The sequence below is a fragment of the Zonotrichia albicollis genome, chromosome W (assembly GCF_047830755.1).
Source record: "Zonotrichia albicollis isolate bZonAlb1 chromosome W, bZonAlb1.hap1, whole genome shotgun sequence".
Lineage (NCBI taxonomy): Eukaryota > Metazoa > Chordata > Aves > Passeriformes > Passerellidae > Zonotrichia > Zonotrichia albicollis.
This window is the reverse complement of record NC_133859.1, coordinates 24,565,132-24,590,467: the sequence shown is the minus strand read 5'-3', so window position 1 is coordinate 24,590,467 and position 25,336 is coordinate 24,565,132. Positions and strand designations below refer to the sequence as shown.

General features: G+C 43.0%; 1 protein-coding gene across 8 annotated transcripts in view; it reads left to right on the top strand.

The window, feature by feature from the left end:
* The first annotated feature begins 11,085 nt into the window (after positions 1-11,085).
* LOC141726821 (transcription factor RFX3-like) overlaps positions 11,086-25,336 on the top strand; it is a 235,579-nt gene continuing 221,328 nt past the window's right edge. For 6 of the 8 annotated variants that reach the window (XM_074531895.1, XM_074531893.1, XM_074531890.1 and 3 more), the window contains exon 1: positions 20,061-20,294. The gene's annotated coding sequence lies outside the window, so the exon portion shown is untranslated. The other 2 variants (XM_074531891.1, XM_074531892.1) reach the window with 2 other exon arrangements.

The window sequence follows — 25,336 nt, the reverse complement described above, 5'->3', positions numbered from 1 at the left end:
CCAGATGCTTATTCTGCCACTCTTCATCTTTCTGTACTTCTTTTCTTATATCAGGCCAAGATCTAGTAACAAATTGTACCTTCAACAATGTGTGAAAGGCTGGACCCTCATAATCCATTTCCCCATGCTTTTGCAAGGCATCCCTCATCCTCTCTAACCAATGAGAGGGGCTCTCCTGCTTTTCCGTTCCAATGACATAGCCTTAGCTATGTTGTTAGTTTGAGGAGAGGCTGATTTAATTGCCTTAATTGAAATAAACAGGGCAGGAGACTTTTTCTCCTTTTAATGCCTTTATTAAAAGTGATCAGCTCAGGATTGGGCAGCTCGGATGGGTCTGCAGTCTCCTGTCGTTTCTCCCAAGGCGACGAGGAGGAGGAGGATATGCGCAGCTTTGTCCACTAGGGGCAGAGCTGGGGCTCCAGTCCTCGTGGGAGCCTTTATGGCGTGGTGACCCCTTCGGATGTTACTACTGCCTCATCGCTTGGTCCGCTCCCTGGCGTCGGGATGACTCCCGTGCTCAGGGTGAGAGGGACTACGAAGGTGTTCAGCATCTCTGCAGGCTCAGCACCCCGTTCCTGACGTCCAGACATCACTCCAATCTCTCAACTCTTAGGTGGCTCGTTGTTTTGGGGTCTTTTTTAGCAAGCTAGAAGCAGTAGCTTCTCATGGCATGCTGGTCCTGGAGTTATTTTGCATATTTCCCCCCCCCCCCCCCAAGTCTCTTCTCACTGTTCGGGAGGTCCCAACCCTTCACTGTCACAGAGAAGGGCCATTAACTCGGCCCCAGCGAGGGCTTTTACTGATACAAAAACAACTATTAACGACAACGACCCGTAATTACCATAACACAAGCAGCACCCCAGCAGCAACAGTGGTAAGCTTTTTCTCACAAAAAAAATTGGCAGAATTTTTGTTCATAACACTAATCAAATAAGCACGGTAATTGCAAAGGCAAGCCAGACTGGCCTGATTATTTTGATCCCACTGGGGGTCCACCTGGGGGATTGCATCATCCACGGTAGGTGCATTGGGTCCGCCCCCCTCCCCTCCCCTCCCCTCCCCACCCCACTGCTTGTGGATGTTCATCCTCCCACAGTGCCGAACTTTCTGCAAAATCATTTGTTTCTCTGATGACCCAAACAAAATCCCCAAAAGAAAATCGCAGTCCTTCCATGTATAATCTGCATTTCCCAAATATTCCTCTATCTTTTCCCCACCTCTATGGGATCATCCAAATAATTTCTTTTTCAACCCTCTTATATCCTGGGTAGTAAGTGATACAATTAAAAAACCAAACCCTCCCCCTTGACCCCCCCAAGGGAACTTGGCATAGTGGCATCTGGTGTACCCCTGATTCTTGGGTCCAGGGGACTTCTGATGTCCTAAATTGAGTTCCTCTTCTAGTTCTATAGATTGATATGATATGCTGCCCTCGTCCCCCTGCACTGTCATTATCATCAGCTGGGGTTATAGGAACAGCATTTCCCTGATCCCTTTGCTCCAGAAGTTGAGGATACAGGGGACCTGCAGCTGGCCCTGGGTCAGCTGGCAAACTTGGAGGACAAGATGGAGGAAAGTGCTAAAAAACATCCCAATCCTCACCATTTTTCTCTTCCTCCCCTTTTTCCTCTTCGTCCTTCTTTCTTAACACATGGACCTCTCCTGATGCTTGTTTCAACCATATCAATCCACATTCCCTTTCAATCACTCCTTTCCCATTCTCCTCTAAATACCACCACATACTTCAACACAAAGTCTATTCATTCCATATCTCTGTGTATATCAATCAAAACCAGGAAAAGTGATGAGGTTTTGTGAAATAAACAGAGCAGGAGACTTCTTCTCCTTTTTAAGGCCTTTATTAAAAGTGATCAGCTCAGGATTGGGCAGCTCGGCAGGGCTGCAGTCCCCGTCGTGTGTCCCAGGGCAACTCAGAGGAGGAGGATATGCACAGCTTTGTCCACTAGGGGCAGAGCCGGGGGATCATGGCCACCTGGGAGCCTTTTAGGGGGTGATGATCCCTTCGTTGTTACTTTACCCGGCACGGTCCCCCTCAGTCTCGGCGCTGGGGACGACTCCCGTGGTCAGGGCGAGAGGGACTCCACATCTCTGCAGGCTCAGCACTCGGCTCCTCACCTCCAGACATCACTCCAGTCTCTCAACTCTTATTTGGCTCGTTGTTTTTGGGGTTTTCTCCGTGCGTTTGGAGTCGGGGTCCCACAAAGCATTCTGGTCCTTGGAGTCACTTTGCATAATCCCCCCCCTCCAGGTCTCTTCTCTTCACTGTTTGGGAAGGTCTCCACCCATTACTGTCTCCGAGAAGGGCCATTACCTCGCCCTAGCCAGAGCCTTTACTAATACAAAAACAACCATTAACACCAACAACCCGCAATTACCATAACGCAGGCAGCAGCCCAGCAGTAGTGGTAACAGAAAAAAATCAACTGAATTTTTGTTCATAACAGTCCCCCCTCTTTTTCTTTGATCGAGCTTAAATTTTAAGCTCGCATCAACTTAAAATTTTTTTGTTTTGAATCTACTATAAATCTCTTGTGCCCTTTGGTAATCATGGTTACTTAACCTTGTTACTTTCCTTGGTTTCTTCAGGTTGGTCCGCACGGCAAATACTATTTTTTCTAAAGCAGATAAATAGGCATAGTAAAAAGAGCAATCCTCCATGTATGCACACAGCGAGAAAAACCACCTTTTCCCATATATCTTTTCTGAAAATCTCCAAGTTCTCCCACCCACTGGGATCAAGTGTAGGAGTTTGATCTTGATTATTTACACATGCTAATCTTTTTATTTCGTTTGAAATGTTCCTAATGTAATAAGTAACAATATATTTGTTCATTAATAGCTAGATGATGATTTAAATTAAAACAATAGCTAAATAGATTTTGTAGAATATCTATAGGGCTGTATGGGAAACGTTTAAGTAGTGCTTAGTCTACAAACCCCCCCCTTGGTAACCAGATTCAGTCACATCTGGTAATAATTACTAACCTCATAGAATTGCTTGCTCTGCAAAAATTCCACCCCATAGATATAGAAGACTTTCTGAAACACATATGGTAACAATTATTAACCTTGCAAGAATACTGAGCTTAGAAAAAAGACTTATAAGTATGCCTTATAAGGAAAGCGGCCAAAGAGGAAGACTTGGGGCCTTCATCCCACGACCACCAGAAGGCAGAAAAAAGACCCCTAGCAACAGGAGGAGCACGCGCAGAAAACAGACCACGTCACCCAGGAATTCGGAAAAAAAGGACAATATAAAAAGCGAACTTCAAAGAGGGGAGGTGCGCGCCTAAGAGAGCAAGTCTCCTGGCCGCCCAACGCTGAACCTTGCTTATTCTTGCTTGCATAATAATAAAGATTATTGTACAATTCTTAAATACGGTTGATTCGTTTATCACAACTAATAATTGAATTCTTTGTTTTTAATACTGCCTGGAGCCGGATGACTTTGTTTAACACAGATATTGGGATCTGAACTTGGCTTTTACAATTTTGGATTTTCTCAATTTCTATTTCACTTTCCCAGTTCTGTTTATTTTCTCCCAAATCATTATATATAGGAACTCTCAAACTTGATCCAGTTTCTTTGGGTAATAAGAAAATTGGTTTTATCACCCTAGCAATGCACTTGCCAGACGAGATCAAACCTAGGGTTTAGAGCTCCCCTGAAATGTTTTCCAAAAGGGGTTTATCTCTTTTCCAGTACACTCATATAAATACTTGTAACAAACAGTTTTTCTTACCATTTTCACCATTTCTTTGCTTTTTACTAGATCTGCTGAGCTTGTTTCAACAGCATCGCATTCAAAACACAACCAGGCTTCCCCTATAGGGCACTCTCCTAGGAGTGGCTGCCTAAAAGTGGCAGTATTGTATGCTATCCAATTCACTCTCTTTTTTTTCTGATAAAGGACCAATTGGAAGGGCTTAACACAATCAGGGTTAGTGTGGGGGCCTGAATATATGTTGTATTGTGGGATCTGTGTGGGTCCGAGTTGCTCCAAACGAGCTGCAGCTGCAGGGTCCTTAGTTGGGCAGCAGCTGTAGCTCGTGAAGGTAACTGAAATAAATAGGGGTGGGTTGAGAGCCCAAGAGGAGCCCCTGAGAAGACAGGAAGGACTGTGCTGCAGAGAATGGAGAGAGCCCCAGCAGAGAGGCGAGAACAACGCTGCAGCGAAGATTACAACAGGTTAGAACTGATATGGACTCTCGACAAGGAGCTCACTTCCTCCTCATAGCGGGGTTGGTAGCACTCACTGCACGGCTCAGCTGGGCTTCCCAGAGCACCACCAGCAATCAGAGCCATCATTACTACCCTTCCCAAGAGTCCGGTATGGGTCATCTTGTACAGCCTGCCCACCCGGCCTTGCCTCTTGGGGAATTTTTTCCTGAGGAGAAGCTTCCAAGCTCTTGAGAGTCCCTTCCACCCGCTTCTCTGGTTAAACCTGTCTTGGTCTATTCCCTAACAATTTTGGTTTCCCCCAGCGAAGTGTTCTGTAGAGGACTGACCTGGAGTCTTTAGAAGTATATTGGGGAACTTAAACCAGAATAACTTATTTACAGTCTTAAATTTTTTACCAACATAGTTTACACAGAACAGTCTTGAAACATTTTAAGCAATGTTAAAACTCTTGATACCAATTCTTTCCCATACAGTTAAGTCTTTTTGAATCTTCCTCCTGAGAGTCAACTTTAAATGACAGTATACTCAGGTGAATTAACTTGTGATGTGGATGAATCCTTATCCAGTGCTGGGAGGTGAGTGGTGTGGACTCTGGCCCAATGCGAGAGGGAAAAACTGGGAGTCTGGCCCAATGCCAGAAGGAGAAAGGGGTGGAGTCCAGTCCAATGCCAGAATGCCAGAGGGAAAAAAACCTGATGTTGAATCCTGGTCCACTGCCAGGGGGTGAGAGTGATATGAGTCCAACCTTTTTCCTTTGGTCTGCACAGTTGAATTAGTAATGAAGAGTACCTGAAACGGGCTTTCAAACACAGGCATTAATGGTCTGCTATTTAATGATTTTATCAAAACTCAGTTTCTCTGTTTAATGTTATTGGTAATTTCTCTTTTTCCATAGCTTTTATGTTTCTCTCATCAAATTCTACATACTCTGTATTTTGCAAGGAGTTGTATTTCTCGGCTAACTTAACTCCCAAAGTACTTTTATTCTCCTATTTTTTTCTGTGTATTTAATTCACTGGTTTTCTGTTCTATTTTTCAAGATCTTATTTATTTATCTCTTGCTTCTGTTTCTTACTTTCACTTACAGCTTAAATACTTCTTTCAACCCCTTACACTTAATTTTTTTTTTCCTTACACCAATCTTCTACACAAAACACTTCCTTCTAAGGAGATGTGGTAAAACTTGTAATGCACAATCTACATTAACTCTATTCTAACTCGTCTATATTCACTCTGTCATTTCTCATTCACTTTCACACATTCCTCCACACCTTTAAGACACAAACTTATTGCTAGAAAATCACAGGTCCCTATAGCCTCCCCCTCACCTTGAGGTTGGCCCACAGGTCTCAGTATCTCTGGGCCTCTTGGAAGGGCCCAGACTCTGGTTGCCTCTGGTGCACATTCACCTGTGAGGCTGCCTGCGTGTCACTCACACTCTTACAGCTACGGCTCCCTCACACATCTGGGGAGCACTAGTCTGGTTTTCAGGTCACACACACACACTTTGGTCATAGCCCCCACCCGCCTGGGGGACACAAGCCTGGTTTGCAGGTCACACACACACTTCCACTGCCCCTTCCCACCTGCCTGGGAAGTTGAGGCTGACTTTGCTTGTGACTCACTCTCACACACACAACAAGACAACAATAAGGTACCTTTTGCTTTCACACCACTTATAATAAGTTTAGTCTTACTGGCCAGTTTTGGTGCTATTGGATATCTTTTCTACCTAGCTGTTTTTGTCTAACTTCAGATGTTACTTTGTTGAGACAGGACTTAGCTGCTCCTGTATCAACCAAAAATTCAAATTCTTCATTTAGGGGTCCCACTTCAAAGTTTACCAAGGGCTCTTCTAGATGTTGCATAAGGTCCCCTAAAGTGTAAAGCCCCTGACCCTCCAATTGTCACTTCTAAGGATCTTCCCTAAATTATCTTGTTCCCTGGCAATTGCTGCATCTAGACTGAGCTTTCTACAAAACTTCCTGACGTGTCCTGGCTCTCCACAGTAATAGCAATGTTGATCTCTCAAAGGGACTTGAGGTGTCTCTATCCCTCTTGCACCTGACAGTACAAGAGGCCTATCCTTGCCTCCTCCTGGTGGTGGACCCGCCCACCCTGCACTTTCCCTAGCTACAGCAACCATGATCTTAGCCTTGGCCTTTGCTTTTTCTTCCTCCCTCCTTAAATACACCTTCAATGCCTCTCTTAATAACTCATTAATGTCCTTCTCTTGAAAATCTTCCATCTTTTCCAATTTTCTCCTTATATCAGGCCAAGATTTGGTAACAAATTGGAGTTTTAGTAGCATTTGACCTTCTAGGGTGTCTGGGTCTATTCTAGAGTACAACTGGAAGTCCTGCTTTAGGCGGTTAAGCCAGGCAGCAGGACCTTCATCTTTCTCCTGCGTACCCTCAAATGCCAAATGGGTGTTGGTTCCTTTGGGAACTGACTCTTTGATCCCCCGTATTATCAAAGACCTATATTCCATCATGGCCTTCCTCCCCTCCTCCTGGTTAGGGTTCCAGCTAAGATCCGTTAGTGGCAATTTCTGCTCGCCTGATGGCACCTGGGGTCCTGGATGGTTCTCTTTCTCCCAAATTCTTATACCAACCACCCTAATCATCTGGACCTCTTCTGGGGAAAATAATATACTCAGGATGGAATTCATCTCCCCCCAGGTGTAGATATTTGGACCTAAAAACTGATCCACTTGGTTGGCAATGCCCACTGGGTCCTCAACTAAATGTCCCAACTCTTTCTTGAATCCTCTCACCTCAGAAGCAGTTAGGGGAGCATTCACAAAGCCAACACCTCCCGCTACTCCTCCCATAGGAACTTCTCTGAGGGGAAAGAGTCTCTCTGCCTTGGAGGTCTTGGACCTGGTGCTACAGTATGGCCCATCTTCAGATGCCAAACTACTTTGAGGGATATCTGGGTTACCCTGAACGTTCTGCCCATCAGCAGGTGTATTTGCTGATAGCCGTTTATTGGGCGAGGAGGCATTTGTGTCCCAACTAGAAGGAGGTAAAGGGACAGCAATAGGAGGGGGAGAAGAGCCTGAGTGAATATTAGGTGGAGCTGGAGAAGGGGTGGAGAATGCAGCAGGTGGAGTAGGCACTTGTGGTGGTTCAGAAGGAACTGGAGGGGCTGAAGGGGGTGGTGAGGGGGTGGTTACCAGAGGAGATTCTGAGTTTATCATAGGGGAAGCTGAAGAGGTAGGAGGAGGAGTTTGAGCAGGTGGTATTGAGATGGCAGCCGGGGGAAGAACCGGACCTGCCATTTGAGGTGCTTGAAGAAGAGGATTATAAGGTGGAGGGGCAGAAGGAGGCAAATAATCCAGGGGGTCCCATCTTTTACTAGTCCTATCATCCCCTCCTTCATTTCCCTCTTTCTTCCTCTGTATCTTACAAATTCGCACCCCTTCATCCCCAGTAGCGCTCTTTAACCAGCAAGATACATACAATAATTGCTCAGGATCAGTATCCCCTCGAGCTGTCAGATAATTATTTAATAGCTGGCACATCCACTTATCCTTTGTCCCACACCAAGGCCATCCTCCTTGCACCTCTAATTCTGGCCACACTTCCATACAATAATGGATCATTTTAATTTTATCTAATCCCTCCGTGGCCTCTATAGAATCCCATTTTACTAAGAGTTCTCCTAAGCGACTATAGGGATGTATATACCTCAGTCTCTTGCCGGTCTTTTTACTATTACACCCTCCCATTTTCCAGGTCTCAATAAAAAAGTCCCAAAGGTGCCTCTGCTGACTGGGAATTTCAAAAAAAACCTTGTTTGAGGAGCTTCAGCCTCCTCCAGTGAACTTCAAATTTCTGCCTGATGCTCAGGACTTTATACTGAAATAACTGCCCGATCTCTTGATTGCCCAACTTTCTCAGCGTCAGGTCTTACATCTATTGGGACTTGAACACACGAAACCTCGGCCTTAAGAATCTGGGTCGTGCCTGACTCCCTCAGTCAGGAAAAACAACTGCCTGATTTTTAGTTTGCCTAACCCGCCAGTTTTTAGGCCTCACCGTATCAGGACTTAAAAGCAAACTACAGCCTCCTTCGCTGGGGTTTGTGCCTGGGTCCTGTGTCAGGACTTACTTTTGCCTGCAGGGCTTGTGAGCTACCCGAATCCTTCTCGGGACTGACAAAATCTTACGCGAATCCTTCTCGAGACTTACAAATGCTACCCGAATCCTTCTCGGGACTGACAAATCTGCCTGACTTCCCTCTGTCAGGACTTACTTTGGGTGCATGCCACTCATACAAATATTCCCTCCGCACGCCCAAAGGGGGGGGGCCCTTTATTCCCCCTTGGGAGATGGCTCACTCACACTAATTCCAAGCACTTCCCCCTGTTCCTGGCTGGGTTTCTTGCGAAAAGCCAGAAACGCAGTACTAAGGTGGTCCGCTCTCACTTCGAAGGTCCGGTTACCAGCCTTCGTCTCATTCACACACATGCGCACGTCTCCCGTTCCCGCCACCGGGTTTCTCACCAATCCGGTGCTCCTGTGCTCCTCTGCGTTACTGCTCCTGAGCTGATCCCTCTGGTCCTGATAGCCAGCTGTCCTGAAGTTCCAAGATAGCCAGTCTTGAGTCTTCTTGCGGCGTGGCTATCCCGGAGGAGTGCCCCCAGCTGAAATAAACAGGGCCAGGAGACTTCTTCTCCTTTTTAAGGCCTTTATTAAAAGTGATCAGCTCAGGATTGGGCGGTTCGGCAGGGCTGCAGTCCCCGTCGTGTCTCCCAGGGTGACTCAGAGGAGGAGGATATGCACAGCTTTGTCCACTAGGGGCAGAGCTGGGGATCACGGCCACCTGGGAGCCTTTTAGGGGGTGATGATCCCTTCGTTGTTACTTTTGCCGGCGCAGTCCCCCTCAGTCTCGGCGCTGGAGACGACTCCCGTGGTCAGGGCGAGAGGGACTCCGCATCTCTGCAGGCTCAGCACTCGGCTCCTCACCTCCAGACATCACTCCAGTCTCTCAACTCTTATTTGGCTCGTTGTTTTTGGGGTTTTCTCCGTGCGTTTGGAGTCGGGGTCCCACAAAGCATTCTGGTCCTTGGAGTCACTTTGCATAATCCCCCCCCTCCAGGTCTCTTCTCTTCACTGTTCGGGAAGGTCTCCACCCATTACTGTCTCCGAGAAGGGCCATTACCTCGCCCTAGCCAGAGCCTTTACTAATACAAAAACAACCATTAACACCAACGACCCGTAATTACCATAACGCAGGCAGCAGCCCAGCAGTAGTGGTAACAGAAAAAAATCAACTGAATTTTTGTTCATAACATTTTGGATACTGTTGGACCTGGCATGATGTAAATGGTATGGAATAAGGTGTGGATACTATCCTGGTGAAAGGAATGAGGGACTTGTCTTTACAAACAAACTGTGGGTCTGCTGGTAGATAAAACTAGCACTGAGAGATAAAGGAAACAATGGGAAGGATTCCACTGATTGATTAATGGAATGAGAGAGATTTGTCTACAAACTGTAGGTCTGCTGATAAATAAAACTGGATACTGAGAGATGAAAGAAACAATGGGAAGAACCATAAATTTCATAGGAATTCCACTAATTGACACAAGGAAAAAGTAAAATGGGGGGGATATACATTAGAAGGCGGTCTTAGGTATTAGGCGATTTGGGAAGTCTGTACCTCTCGAGTACTTCAGCCAAAAGGGAAAGAGAGAGGGAAATACAACTGGGAAATTAGGATAAAAAGGAGCCTGCATCCTCCAATATTTTGAGACACCGCAGGGGAAATGCCCCATGGCCTCTGATACCCAAAAGCTAGGCTGGAAATAAAATCCCATAGACTGGGGTCTATGGAGTAGGTATTTGTTTATTGCAGTGCTGGATGTGAGGGGGATTTGTCTTCTTAACTCACTTACCTTTGTCAAGTGCTGTGATATATTTATACAGTAAGTATTGCTTAATATCACTATGTCACTGTAACATCATCACATACACAGTGGAACTAATTTACATAGTATGATCTCATGGTTATTAGATAGTTCTTTTGCACTTGCGCCTCCCCAATTCGGGGGTCATTGGGGGTTTTTGATGAAGGCTTCCAAAGTCTTCTTTGCATCTGAACGTTTCAACTTTGTCTTTGGAGCATGCGCAGTTATGGTGTTCCTTGGTCTATCTGGTCCTAATCGGCCTAAATTCTTTATTTTGTGGCTATTGGCTTTACATTTGCCAATTTCTCATTAGTACTATACCTATCTATCTCTAAAGCTATCCTCATGGTGAGTTTTTTTCTTCTTTTTTGTCTATTCAGCATTAAGCAACTAGTTAACCATATACTAGATGTTACATTGTATAGAAAGCTATTTATATTAGGTTATACAGGCATAAAAATTTATGATTCAGGTTATATAGGTATAAAAACTATGATTTAGGTTATATTGATATCAGGTTATATTGATATCTTATAACTCAAGCTATATAACCACCTTGTAACTTTGACCTAAGTTATATAGGCATCACCTCTCCCTTCATTCGAATAAAGTTACAGGACTACTCTGTCTCCTTTTTGGACATAAACCTCTGGTGTTTGTGGATTAATTTTCCTGACACTGGTTTGGGCTGGGATAGAGTTCATTTTCTTCTCAGTAGCTGGTACAGTGCTGCGTTTTGGATTCAGTATGGGAATAATGTTCATAACACACGGATGTTTTGGTGGTTGCTGAACAGTGCTGTCTTGGGGATGGCTTTTATCCCATACACATTTTATTTTTTTGTTTTGTGTCCAGAATGGTCATTGTCCGCCCCCTGCCTCCCAGCTCCGGGAGTATCGCGATGGGTGAGAGGCAGCCCGGGATCCTGCGAGGGTTGGGGGCCAGGGTCTGCTGCTTCCTTCCGGTGGCGATGGTGGACTTCGGGCAGCCACGCGGCGTGTGCGTCTGACTGGAGATACTGTTGCCTTGTGGTTTTTGTCTCTTTTATTAACCCGACACCCCGTGCCCGCCCGGATACCCCGTGGCTTCCGGCATAGCTCGTGAGTCTTTGCTACACTTTGCCACTCCGGCTGTGCTCGCCTTTGCTGTTCCAGCCTGCTGCTCAGAGATTTCCTGCTGCAGTCCATTCAGCTTCCCGAGTGGCACTTAGACTGGCTGCTTCCCGTGATTTTGTAAAGGAAGGCCCTTCTCTCTCTCTCTCTCTCTTTCCCGCTTACTTGTCTGGTAAAATGGGTCCTTCTATTGCTATGTAGTGTTAGAGGAATACTAAACCCAGGAATTAGTTCTCTCAACAACCTTTTTCAACAGTTGTTGCATCAGCTTGTTTACAAGGATAGGCCTCTTCCCATCCCTGAGAACATCTCTAGAATGACAAAGACTACTCAAAATTATAGCATTTAGGCATCTGAATAAAGTCAATTTGCAAATTTACAAATGATCCTCGTGGTTTAGGAGGTGTGCAGCTACAGTTTTCTTCCCTTTCTGTCTTATACTATTTTGTTGAAAAGGTGTCCAACAATATAAAGATTTAAGAATTCGAACAATAATAAACTTTAATCCTTTGCATTTCAATGACAAAATGAAAGCCTCTTCCTGGTCATTTAAGCTATAGAAGTTTTTAAATAAATAAAAATGTGTATGAATTTTAAAAATGCTAAATTTATGTGGAAAATTAAAAAAGGGAAATGACATATTAAAGTGCTTTCAGTATTAGCTGCATCTTTAGATATAACAACATTTTAATGATGTAGCCATTAGCTCAGTGACTTCACTAAAACATTCCATTGCTAGAGAAGGTTTTGGATCAATAGGAAAGTCTACCTATCTTTACTGTCTTCTCAAGAATATGTGCTAGGGAGAAATCCCTGGGAACATTGTAGGAGTTGAGCAACCCCACCTCCCCAGCAGCTATAGTGGGTTTGAGAAGTGTCTCTGTTGGTTGACTGCACCTTCTTCATCCTTAAATATCTAATCTCAATCAGTGGTGATTGAGTAGTTAATTTAGAGCATATTCACAGAATCACAGAATATTCTGAGTTGGAAAGGACCCAAAAGGATCATCGAGTCCAACTCTTAGGTGAATGGCCCATACAGGGATTGAACCTGCGACCTTGGCGCTATTTGTGTCATGCTCTAACCAAACTAAAATATTTAAAGGAAATGTCTTGTTTTTTAAGCAAATAAGCTTGAAATCTGGCCCTCCAGTGGAGGGGAGGGTCTGAATATTCTCAGCTTCTTCCCCCGGGGTGACCACTCCCCTTCACCACTTCCTGCCAAGTTCCAGGGGCAGGGTGGGAATAATGTAGGATAGCACTGAAACTGTAACCTTACCCATACCTTGTGCCCAAGTTGTTGTCATTAAGGGCTTGTTAAGTATCTTTTAAGGATCTCTAGAAAGGTTCTAGCTCCTTAGGGGGGAAAAAAGTAAAAAAATCATATTCCTTCTTGGATCAGGAACTTATCTGAGCATCCTTGAACAAACATATAGGATGTCTTGTGCCACTTACAATCATAGTGGCTGATCCTAAATTGTCCTGTCCAGACACCCCTTGCTTACAAGCAGGATGGTATGCACATGTGTAATGACAGTAGCCATGAGAGATTTACACTGCCACTAGGTACATTAAGTGATATTTGTTCCCCAACAATTCACCAAATTCTTCTGCAATACTCAATTCCACTACTTGGCTTCATCGAGATTAAATTTCTGTAAGTTGAGGCTATTCCTTTGGAACTGTGCATTTGACTTTTCTAACTGATTCTTCACAAATTTCAAAGTTCAAATTCTAGAGAGCTCAGCCTTAGTCTGATTCTCTCAGATTTCCTCCTGCTTTATAGAAAATATTGTTGATTTGATAGGTGAAAGTGATTTCTTACAGGGAGTCTTGTACATACTCTGGTAAGCATCTCCTTTCATACCCAAACTACAAATTCTAGTCACTAGGCCTTGCAGTTTGAGCTATTTATATCTTCTAATGCTCCTTTCTCCCCCCCCCCCCAATCCAATTGTTCCAATTAACCAAAGAATTTACTAGCACAGGTCCTGTTTTGGTGCCTGCATAACACTCTAGAAGGTTGGTTACAAATTTATCTCTGTAACCACATTAACCCTAACCCTAGCCCTAACCCTAACCCTAACTCCTCCATCACATAAGGATTACACATGTAATCTTGGGAATGCTCATAATTTGACCATATCCTTCTGACTACAAAACTATTAAAGGATGTTAGGAATGGCTACCTTGTCTAACAGCTGCTGCCCAGAACTCCTCTCCAGCCACTGGAGCCCAGTTCTGTGTGTCCCAGGGACTCCAGGGTCTCTTCCCAGGCTGAGGGACATGGCTGCCACTTTCCCATTTGCAGGTTCAACTGGTAACAAAGCTGAGCTTGTATCCCAGAGATCCCCCACCCTCATACAGGACACAGAGGACATACACAGGACACTGACATGGCCAGTTACACAGACTGCCACAGATAAGGCACTGCCTTCAACAGCACCTACATATAGGATTTGCATAAAACATAGGTAAGTCCTCTTCCTCCTCTTTGACTGGTAGAAATTGAAGGTCAGTAGTGAAGGCACACACACAACACTGTCTAGATTGACAAGCACATGAACATTAGTGGATCCCATGAGTACTGGCACCAACCTTTCTGTATGCCTGGCTATATTCCAGGCTCTCTTACCTGTTTCATGGGCCTTTTATTCGCCATCTGGTCACCAAACATGCACATATTCATCCTACAGTCATTCCACATTTAAGTCATACTCCAACAGACATTTGTAGGATTTTACCTTTTCCGGCAAAAGCCACATTCTGTTTTGGTAGCTGCCAGGGTTTTTTCACTTTTTGTTTGCTTGTTTGTTTTTGGTTTTTGTTTGTTTTGGTTTGGTTTTAGCTGTTCAATTTTTTTTTTCTTCCTGAGAGTCTCCTAACCCTCTGGAAAGGGACTCTGTCTCTCCTTCTGGAGGCCTCTTCATACCAATTAAAAAATACATGCCACAATAAGTGGACTATTTTATCTAAGTTAAGGTACCTTCTAGAGTGAATTGTTTTGAGGCATCTTTTTTTTTTGTCCCCAAATCCCAATTATCTAAGTACCTGCAGGCTTTAGGAGAGAACTGCATTTACATATAGTACTCTGGAGTTCTCTTTGAGGGCAGTGAAACTTCCTTTGATTGTCTGATTTCCGTTTTTACTTATTCAGAGGAAACAAAGTAAAGTCAGAGGGACTTATGTGGCTTGGATCCTCAGTGAGGGAGTGCAAATCTAGGCCTTTCCATGGCAAAGAGGAATAAGATAAAAGGTTTGGGCAGTTTGGAGAAGACAGAGCTTTGACTTAATCCCCTCACAGCAATCAACCATGTTTTTCTTCTCCAATGTGACTAACCATAACCAGACTGGAGGGACCCTCCTGGTCACTGTGTCTAGCCTGAGCCCACCATACTGGTTGAGGTTGGGGTCATCAACAGTGAAACCAAAGGAGGCTCATGCTAGAACTAGAGACAAAAGAGGGTTAATGGGGTCACTTACACCAAGAGCTCACACCATTCTTCTTTAACAGCTAGGGCTAATCACTCTGCAGAGGGTAGTCTGGGTGGCTAATGGATATCAGAAGAGACAATGCCTCTAAGTAGTGGCAAAAATCAATGCCAGGCTCTCAAGAATCACCATTCACACAGGTGCATTCATTCATACCATATTAATACCAGAAACCAACCCAGACTTTTCCTGACTTACTTCTCCTAAATTTTACCAGAAAGAACATTACAGATTTCTTCTCTCTTTAAGACAGCAATTTAGGTCTGAACTGACATTTACCAAAAGTTTGGATTCAGCAGTCTCAGCATGCCACAGAAGCCTACAGATGACCATTGCCCAAAGTCCCAGTAATGATTTCAAAAGGTCCTGTACTTTCTGAGTGGCACCAAGGAGTTTTGGCAGGGAGCAGTCTGTGATTCTCCCAGGTGAAGCATGATATGTGAATCTGACTTATGGCTTCAAATTTGTCATGGAAAAAATGGAATACAATTTACATCAGATCAGAACAGAAGCTATTGGAGAGAGCACAGAGCAACAGACAAACAATCTGCTGATGTGAACTCTGTCTACGTAAAGTGGATACAAGCTTTTATGCACTTAAAGATGCTGTGCCAAAGACAACGTAATGTGAGTTATTAATATCTGTCACATACATAAGACCACAGAACTCCTCAAGGCTGGTTTAGAATCTGCTTTCTTTAGCACAGAGACTGATCATGAAAGTTACACAGTGATTATTGTTTCAGGAGACAGGGTGAGAGTTCAGTCAAGAGGCCCATGAGACAGGATGAGAATTGACTCAAGAGACCCACCCAGGCCTTAGCATTTCTACTTCCACAATAGAAATGAGTAATTGTAAAATTCAGAAAAAAGGATGATCGCTTAAAAAATTGAGAAGAGACATACCTTCTTTGAGAATGATGTAAAAAATATTTTGAGAGAAAAATCTATATATTTGGAATTATTTGAAGTAGAATTTCCTATTCTTATTTTAATTTCTATTAGTCCTATTAAGCCCCGATGGATCTAAGTGGAAAGATATCTGTGCAAATTAACTACATAGAAGAAAATATTACAACTTTAAACTGATTTGATAATTTCCTTGTAACACTGGCAGCTACAACCCTCCTACCTATATAACAGCTGATTATACATTCATAAGCTGAAGATGTTTCTAAAACATTCTAAAAATATGTAGAGGCAGGGAAAGAACTTGTACCATTTAATTTTATTTGTGCCAAGGCCTGAAACAGGTTTGATTTTTTCCTTCAAAGATAGGCACATGAAGTTCCTTCCTTTGAGAACACAAATTGACAGCCCAGTCAACTGAGACAAAGACCCAAATTTAAGGCTCATACCACAGCTTATCCTGTTCTTCTTTCCAAACAAGTAAGCATGCAAATGTTGCTTGACAGAACAGATAAGAGTACAGTATCAAGAAGAAACAGCCTTCAAGTCACAGAATGGTTGAGGTTGGAAGAGACCTGTTGAGATCATCTAACTTCCCTGCTCAAGCAGGGCCACCTAGAGCTGGCTGACCAGGACCATGATCTCTCCAAGGCAACCACTCTGGCCAACTTGTTTGAGCGCTCAGTCACCTTCATAGTAATAAAGTGATTTCTGATGTCAATACTTAACCATCATGGGTAGGATGGTTCTGAAAAATTACTGTGGACTTACAGTCACAGTGTTCTGGCAACAGATTTTATGAGATAAAAATTATTTGGTAGCCAACCTTTAGAAATTAATTTAAGATTATTCTGTCGTGTTTTTAGCAGCAATTTTCCTGAGAACCCTTTCAACCTTAGATACGATGACATACATTTTGTAGTCTGTTGTAGTGCACTAAATAGTTTATTTAGTTGTTGTTTTGCACTGGAGTTTGGTATTTTGCACTGAATAGTATGTCTGTATCACATGGTTTGTCCCATGCTCCCTTCTCCCCTAAGCCCCAGTGGTGGTGGTTTCTGCCTGGTCTACTCCTCCCCTCGCCCCTCTCCTCAGTTGTATCCCATTGGCTGTGGTCTCTCTCCTCTGCCCCCCTTCCCCTGGTTTTAAAATCTCCTGCCATTAGGCATTCCCGCTCTTTCCCTCTGGGATGCCTACTTCTTTCCCTGACGGCTCCTATCCACAAATAAATTGGGACTCTGGTCCTGAGAGGAAAGAGCGCCTCCTGTCTTTTACTTTTGTCCTTGTGAGACTGAGGGGCCAGGGGTCCAGAGCTAGATGGATAGGACCCTCGAAAGGCCCCAGGGATCAGTCTTACAGTAGTCCTCTATGTGGATACTGAACAAATGCCTGTTAAACTGGCGCAGCCTGATTTTGAGAATGGCTGCTATGTGAGAGAATACATACAGCTCATTCAGATAGTCAGCAGCCATTTGGAAGACCATTTCCTGCTGGTTGACATAAGGATCATTGACTTCAATTCCCTGCTCCTCACAGGAATACCTAAAACTAAACCATCTAACTAAGAGCATCCAGAAGCTCCTTGAACTCTGACAGGCTTGGTGCCATGATCACTTCCAGTGACAGACCACCCTCTCAGTGAAGAACCTTTTCCTAATGTCCAATCTGAACTTCCCCTGATGCAGCTTCATACCATTTCCACCACAGAATCATAGAATCGTTAAGGTTGGAAAAGACCTCTAAGATCATCGAGTCCAACTGTCAACTGAGCACCACCATCATGTTCACCATTAAACCATGTCCTCAGGTGCCATATCCACATGTTTTTGAACACTTCCAGGGATGGTGACTTCACTTTCCTGAGCAGCCTGTTCCAATCCTTTACAATCCTTTCTGAGACAAAAAAATTCCTAATATTGAATCTAAACCTTCCCTGACACAACTTGAGGCCATTTCCTCTCATCCTCTTACTTGTTACCTGGGAGAAGAGACTGACCCCCATCTCATTACAACTTCCTTTCAGGGAGTGGTAGAGAGCAATAAGGTCTCCCCTCAGACTCCTTTTCTCCAGGCTAAACAACTCCAGTTCCTTCAGCTGTTCTTCATAAGACTTGTGCTCCAGCCACTTCACCAGTTTTCTTGCTCTTCTCTGGACTCACTCCATCAGCACCTCTCCCTTTGCTGCCCCTCTTGAGGAGGTTGCAGACTGTAATGAAGTCTCCCTTCAGCTTCTCTTCTCTTCTCTTCTCTTCTCTTCTCTTCTCTTCTCTTCTCTTCTCTTCTCTTCTCTTCTCTTCTCGCCAAGTGGCCTCAACTGCTCCTCATAAGTCTTGCCCTTGAGATCTTTCACCATATCAGTCCCCTGCCTCTGGACACACTCTAATAATTTTATGTCCTTCTTATGATTAAGTGCCCAAAACTGCACACAGTACTTGAGGTGGTGCTCCACCAGGACAGAGTGGGACAATCACATCCCTCGACCAGCTGGTGATACTGTGCCTGATGCACCCCAGGACTCGATTGGCCCTTTTGGCTTATAGGGCACACTGCTGACTCATATTCAACTTGACATAAAACTGAACCCTCAGATCCCTTTCCATGGTGCTACTCTCCAGCCTCTTGTTTGTACGTATAGCATCCAGACCCCCCCATTTTGTACATATAACCAGGATTACCCCGTTCCAGGTGCAGAATCTGGCACTTGCTCTTATTAAATTCCATAGAGTTGGTGATTGCCCAGCTCTCTAGTCTATCCAGATCTCTCTGTAACGCCTCTCTACCCTCAAAGGAATCCACAGCTCTTCCTAATTTAAGTATCATCATCCAACTTACTTAACGTACATTTGATTCCTGTGCCCAGAAAATTTATAAAAACATCAATGTGCACTGGCCCTAAAATTGAGCCCTGGGGAACCCTACTGGTGGTTGGCCACCAGCCCCGATGTGACCCCATTTACTATAACTCTTTGAACCCAACCTGTCAGCCAGTTGTTCACCCGATGTATTATGGACTTGTCCAGCTGTATGCTGGACATTTTGTCCAGAAGAATACTGTGAGACACAGTATCAAAAGCTTTGCCAAACTAATAAAAAAACCCCACCACATCTACTGGTTTCCCTTGGTCAATTAGATGTGCAACCTTGTCATAAAAGGAAAATAAGTTAGTTAAGCAGGATTTTCCCCTCATGAGCTCATGCTGGCTATGACCAGTATATGTATTACAGCTAAATATTACTCATTATGTAGATGGTATAATGGGCTGCATACAACAGTAATTTTATAGGTTACAAAATGTGTAAAAGAGCTGCAAGTTTGCATGTATTTGGGTTACAGGGATATATGGAATCATAGTGACCATTAGATGAGGATGCATTGCAGAAAAATAGCTATGGTGCTGTGTAAATTCTCACATTGTGTATTGACTGCAGTATGCAACATCTCTTATATCCCTTAATCAAGCACTAATGCTCAATATCTTGTAGCCCCATGACTACAAGGTGCAGAGAATCATTGGTGATATGGGAGATTAAGGGGAAACAGGATGAGGAAGGGAATTTAAAGAGCATTGCCCTGGTGGCAGCATGCAGAATGAAGTGTGTTCAGGGAAGGAATAAAAGTGAAGCAGGTTGCATTCTAAGGAAAGACATATGTGGGGAAGGGTAGGGGTCCATGAAAAACATTGCTGAAGGGAAAGGTTGGCACAAGGCAGCTGGTAATGCACATACTGGTTGTGCATGTGCTGAGTCCAGCAGGCCAAGTGTATACAGCAGTTATAGAAAATGTTCAGCTTTGGCAAAGAGGGCAGTACAGCTGCTGTCATAGCCTCATCTACTTTAGATGGCAGCAGTCAACAAATACCCCGTCCAGCAGCATCTCTTCACTGTTGCTTTCTGATGGAAAAAGAAATAGAGATGGTGATAAGCTGTTTGGACAAAGTAGAACTTCCTGTTCACTCTAAACTGCTTCCAAGTAGCAGGAAACAAACAGGGTGGAAAAGCAAAGCAAATCACTGAACAGAGATGCCTGCACAAAACCCCCTTCATTTTAGTCACTAATTGGACGTGACGTCAGGATGTCGGTGAGCATGATCCACACGGGAGACAGATATGCTGATATGACCACACCCTCTCTTCCCTCCTTCTCCCTCCCACTCGTGTTTCGGCCTGGCAGTTGCTATCCATTTGAACTATCAGCCACCACTATAGGTTCCTTCCTTGCCCACTCCGACTTAGTATGATCTTACATCCATGGACAGTCCATTGTCATACTAGTGCCACTTTGCTTGTTGGGGATAGAATGCGCCCTCGCAAGCCCTTAGTGAGGTAGGGGTTTTAATACGTTCCTACCAACCTTCTTTTCTTTCCTCCTTGAAGAAACAGATCCTCCTCCCCTCCGGCCCTAAAAGCTGTCCGTCATACGGTAAGCCCTGCCTCTTCCGGGTCTCTTCGGCTGGGCCACTGCTTCCTTCTTTCTTGCTTGCTCTCTCTCTTTTGTGAGTTATAGCAACTGTTGCCTTGTGAATCAAGCGCCATAGTCACCGTAGTCCTGGTGACTGTTATCAACAACATCTGCTCTTCCACCGCTTTCTATTAGCTTCCTAATCATCACCTACAGCAGCCACCACCAGCAAGAACAACAACACAGCTTTCCGCGATTCAGGTGAATGTAACTGTTCTGTATAGACTTGCAATTCTATCTTTCTATTCCTTTCTTCTCCCCCCTGCCTCCACCCCAGCTTTTACCTCCTCCCTCCTTGCAGCATCCAGGCTGGGATTGCTGCATTGGGCTTCGCTATTGATTGGGGGGAGGGGGGGGGGGGCGGGGAGGGGAGGAGGGACAGAGAAAAGCCTCGAGCGCTTTCTCTTCCTCAGCCTTTCTTCCTTCCCAATTCATAATATAGGAAGAAACATCATTTCCAAAGGGGAAAAATTATGTAAATTGCCCTGTGGTTGTTTATTATGAAGAGTATTTATTGTTAAAAATTATAATTAAAAGTTATCTAACACGCTGCAGTACTTGTAGCGTTCCAAAGTATCTTGTACATCAATAGGGAAAGGCCTATGTTACTTGTAGTACACATTTAGAGATCCTTTAAAATTATCTTGAAGGTGTGATTAGTAGTTTATAGTAGAGGTTGAAGGGCTAACTGGTACCATGTAAGATTCTTCAGTGCAATTAATTGTCATGTCTGGGTGCAAGTGTAATTTAATTTTTTAATTTAATTTTATGGCTGTACCTCTGAATTCCTAACATTCTCTCCTCATCAACTAGCACTTTCATTTTATTTTAGAAACATATTTGTTCTACATGGAATGTTTGATGGTATTATTTTTTCATGCACTGATTCAGAGCCTTTTTTAGTTCTTCAGCTTGTGCTACTTGTAGAATTTAACCTGCTAGTATAGAAACGTCTAATTTTTCAGTAAACTCAAAGGAGCTGTGCATATTTAGAGCACACAATGCTGTGTGTTTGTCTTACTTTCTTAGAAACATATTTGTTTCTGAAGAGCTAAAGAAATGTTGAATGTATAGTTTGAAAGGAATAAGAGCCATCTACCTGGCTCTGCCTTCTTAATTAAGGTGGCCCTACCATGCCATGTTGCTGATCCATATGGTTTCTTGTCATTCAGTTTCTGTATCAAGCTGTATTATCTCAGTAGATGATTTAAAATAATTTCATAGTCTATTAACCCTAGCTTATACTGTGTTGGGAAGTGTACCTCTTACAAAAAATGTACATGCTATCTTTCTCATGAGCATAGCGTCTTTTTGCTGCCTAATAAAAGTTCTACGTGGAAAAATGAGAGAACATATCTACTATGGGTTTTAACCTATTTTTAAATTACTTTAAAAGGAGAAAAATGTGGATACCATGTAGCTATCTAGTTTTTCACAACCCCTTAGCCACATAAATCTCATATGTATTTCCTCTATAATTGCATTACTTGAATTTACTCTTTCTCATTTAGTGCCACGATGAAATGTTTAATTGCCTCTTACACCCATATTTACATGGCACAAAATTAGGATATTTTTATCTTCATTGATTCTGTTTTGTTTTGTTTTATCACATTATGAATACTTTTGAATTAAACCTAATTTTGAGCTAACTGTAAAGTAATATTATTTCAGGAAAATAATGATTCAATTTTTAGAATTGCTGTTTACTAACATGCCGATACAAGTCCATGAAATGGATGAAAAAATGCTGTATTTTTAAAGGGATATTTGAAAAACAGCCTTGTAACATTTTCCTAGAATCATAAAATGGTTATGGTTGGAAAGGACCTTAAAATTATCTAGTTCCAACCCCACTGCCATGGGCAGGGACACCTTCCAATGGACCAACTTGCTCAGAGCCCCATCCAGCCTGGCTTTGAACACTTCCAGGGATGGGGACATACATAACTTCCTGGGCAACCTGTTCCAGTGTCTCACCACCCTCACAGCAAAGAATTTCTTCATAATATCCAGTCTGAATTGGCCTTCTTTCAGCTTAAAGCCATTGCCCCTTGTCCTATTACTACATGTCCTGGTAAAAAGTCCCTCTCCAGCATTTCTGTAGCCCCCCTTTAGGGACTGGAAGGGGCTATAAAGGTCTCCCCAAAGCCTTCTCCAGGCTGAACAAGCCCCAACTGTCTCAGTCTGTCTTCATAGGAGAGGTGCTCTAGCCCTCTGATCATCTTTGTGGCCTCCCCTGGACTTGCTTCAACAGATCCACATCTTTCTTGTGCTGGGGGCTCCAGAGCTGGATGCACAACTTCAGATGGGGTCTCACCAAACCAGAATAGAGGGGGAAAATCACCTCCCTCACCCTGCTGCCATACCTCTTTTGATGCAGCTAGGACACAGTTGGCTTTCTGGGCTGCAAGCACACATTGCTGCGACATATTAAGACTCTCATCCACCAACAGCCCCAAATCCCTTTCCCCAGGGCTGCATTTAATCCATTCTCTGCCCAGACTGTACTTGTACTTGGGAGTTCCTTGACCCAGGTGCAGGATCTTGCACTTGGCCTTGTTGAATTTCATGAGGTTTGCACAGACTCACCTTTCAAACCTGTTAAGGCCCCTCTGGATGGTATCCTGTCCCTTCAGCACATCACCTGCACCATACAGCTCGGTGTCATTGGCAAACTGGCTGAGTCCCACTCAGTCCCACTGTCCATGTTGCTGACAAAGATGTTAAACAGCACCAGTCTCAATACAGACCCCTGAGGAATGTCACTAGTCACTTCTTTCCCATTGGACATTGAGCCACTGACTGCAACTCTGAGTGTGACCATCCAGCCAATTCCTTTTTCACCAAGTGGTCCATCAATCAAATCCATGTCTCTCTAGTTCCCTTGTCCACCATTTTGTTGATTTTGTTTCTAGATGAGTTAAACTAAATGCCAGTCTTGAAAACTTTTTTGGATCAACATTTTCTTTGCTTTTGCAATTTATGTTTTAGTCCTACTATGTTTTTTATTATTGCTGGTAATTTTTTTCTGTTACTGTACATATTATAATTCTGTTTTCTCTATCTGCTGTTGCTGGGTTTCATTTCTTCAATATGGTTCCTTTTTACAGAATTGTTTCCTATCCACTATTCTTTCCTTTTCCTTGTTAGACATTTCACTTCCACATGGTTTAATGTTTCAGTTTACTTGAGGTAGGGGGGTGTGTCAAGGCTGGGAAGTAATGTATATTAGACATTTCTGACGTATATCCAGCTTAGCTGCAGAGATAGCCTGCAGTTGCTCTTTTATTAATCTGTTTTCTTTTGAAGTGTAAATGTTACCTGCTTCATCTCAATATACACAGAATTGACATTTAAAATTTATTTTGAAGAAGATTCCTTCAGACAATTGCAAATTACTAGAAAGAACACTTATTCAGCAGTTCAGGATTTGCTTTTCACACCAGAAACCTGAAGATTAGTTAAAACATCTTCAAATATATTGTGAAAATAATCATATTGAGGAATTTGCCTTTTTGTCAAGTTGGAGAATCTGAGGAATTTAAAATTATTTTTTTAGATAATATAGAAGTGTGCTTGATTGATATCTGCTTAGGTTTCTGCAGAACATATTAAAGCCTCATTCCTTTGTGATATAGTAGTGCTTCTGTGTCTGGCTTGACATCTCTTGGTGTAATAACCCTTTACTACATTAAATTTACCATTTAAAAATCAGGTATTTGCTGGTATCTATGTATACATTTAAATACAAGTGATTGAGGTGTTCTTTTTTTTTAAACATGCCCTGTTCTTGGAATTGCAGAGAAGGTAATTTTCTTGAAGGTTCTGGGTGTTTGGCACTATGCCAGCTGGAAAAATAATAAATTTAGTAAAGATACAACAAAATGAAAACATACTCATGTTGGAAAATGTTCAAGAGACTTAAGTGTAGATGGCAATATTTATTTCATTTTGGGCAGATATCTATCATGTATATGTAAAATAGCTGTTTATAGAGATTGAGCATGTTGCCCTGATTTTTTAAGTTTTTCTAAGCCTTCTGATGTTTGCATTCTTGTAGCAAACTTTCTCACACACTTTATGTAAATAGCTTATTGTTTGGCATTCTTTTATGAAGGAGGAGAAATTTGATGGACTGTTGGTTTGTCCAGTGTCATTGGAGAGGTGGCACTGTCACCCTCCAATCCACTGTCACTTTTGGAAAACTATAAATGTTGGAGTCAGAAATTAAAAATTCCCTTTTTACCATTAGAAAGCTGCGTGTCCGTGTCGTGTTATTTTGTTTCCTATAGCGACATGAGCATATAAACATCTATATGTGTGTCAAAGCCTGGTCTATGTACTTGCATCAAGTACTTAAAAGTTTGATGCTGAGAAGTGAGGGAGGGAGAAGAAATTTGAATGGAAAAGACTAAAGGGAACATTGAACTTAGTATGTACTGTAGAAACATCTCACAGATGAGGAAGATACTCAATAGTGAAGGGGGAAATGTTGGTTTAATCTTGGTAGGGTCTGATTCTGGTTGAATTTCTTCATGTGAAGAATACTTATTTAACCAAGCCATCTCACCAAACTTAACAGATTGATGCTCTATCCTTTTCTTATATAAACAAACCTATATGTCTGCAGAAGTTTAGTTGCATTCAAGAGACTGTCTTATGGTACTAATGAAATATTACTTATGGAACAATTGAAGTTGGACAGCATTGCAACTGCTCTTTGCTATGTCCCTCCTGTCTCTAGAGTATCCTTGAGCAACACAGAAAGAAACACTTGCTCTTAGTAGAAACTAGATCTAACAAAAACCAAGACTGTAAAGTGGAGTTCAGATGATTATTAGCTAGTTTTTAAGTACAGCTATTTTTACAGTATAAATATCTAGATGTCTTTAACTGTAGCTCTGTAGATAAAATATTTTAGACTGTTTTCTAAGCTGTTTTCCCTCACTTTTGAGATGACAATCAATAGGATAGCTTTTAATTTTGCAGTGATCTGTCCTTGAAAGTAATTATAAGTAGTGAATACTGTACTTATGTCTCTATATTAATCTGTTTGTCTGTGTTGAGCAAAATAGGTGCTTGATTCAGGATTCTGACTTTCCTCTGTGTTCTTTACAAGGCTAAATCCTAAAAGTGCAAAAAATCATGGAATCATCATGGTTTGGGTTGGAAGGGACTGGACCTTAAAGATCATCCAGTTCCAACCCCTCTGCCATGGGCAGGGATAGCTTCCACTAGAC